We start from the raw sequence: 661 nt of genomic DNA, 5'->3' as shown, positions 1-661 counted from the left end.
CCCAAAGTGCCTTGTACTCAAGCTCCACTGGCAGATGGCAAGCTTTCCCGTACACTAGGTTGAAAGGTGTGGTCCCCAGAGGTGTCTTGTAGGCTGTCCTATAAGCCCAAAGCGCATCATCAAGCTTAACTGACCAATCCTTCCTTGTAATCTCCACAATCTTCTCCAAAATGAACTTGATTTCTCTGTTAGAAATCTCAACTTGACCACTTGTTTGAGGATGGTAAAGGGTTGCCACCTTGTGCTTAACACCGTTCTTCCTGAGAAGTCCCTCAAGCAGTTTGTTGATGAAATGAGACCCTCCATCACTGATTACAACTCTTGGAACTCCGAACCATGGAAAGATGGTGCTCTTGAACATCTTGATTACCACTCTTGCATCATTGGTGGGACTTGCAATAGCTTCCACCCATTTTGAGACATAATCAACAGTTACCAGGATGTACTTGTTGCCATGTGATGATGGAAATGGCCCCATGAAGTCAATACCCCACACATCAAACACTTCAACTTCAAGGATTGGATTATGAGGCATTTCATTCCTCTTGGTGATGTTTCCCCTCCTTTGGCATGAATCACACCTTGAAATGAAGTCTTGTGTGTCTTTGAACATGTGTGGCCACCATAATCCAGCTTGTAACACCTTAGCAACAGTCTTGAA

This window comes from Brassica oleracea, unplaced genomic scaffold, assembly GCF_000695525.1.
Source record: "Brassica oleracea var. oleracea cultivar TO1000 unplaced genomic scaffold, BOL UnpScaffold00948, whole genome shotgun sequence".
Lineage (NCBI taxonomy): Eukaryota > Viridiplantae > Streptophyta > Magnoliopsida > Brassicales > Brassicaceae > Brassica > Brassica oleracea.
Note: the sequence above shows the minus strand (reverse complement) of the source record.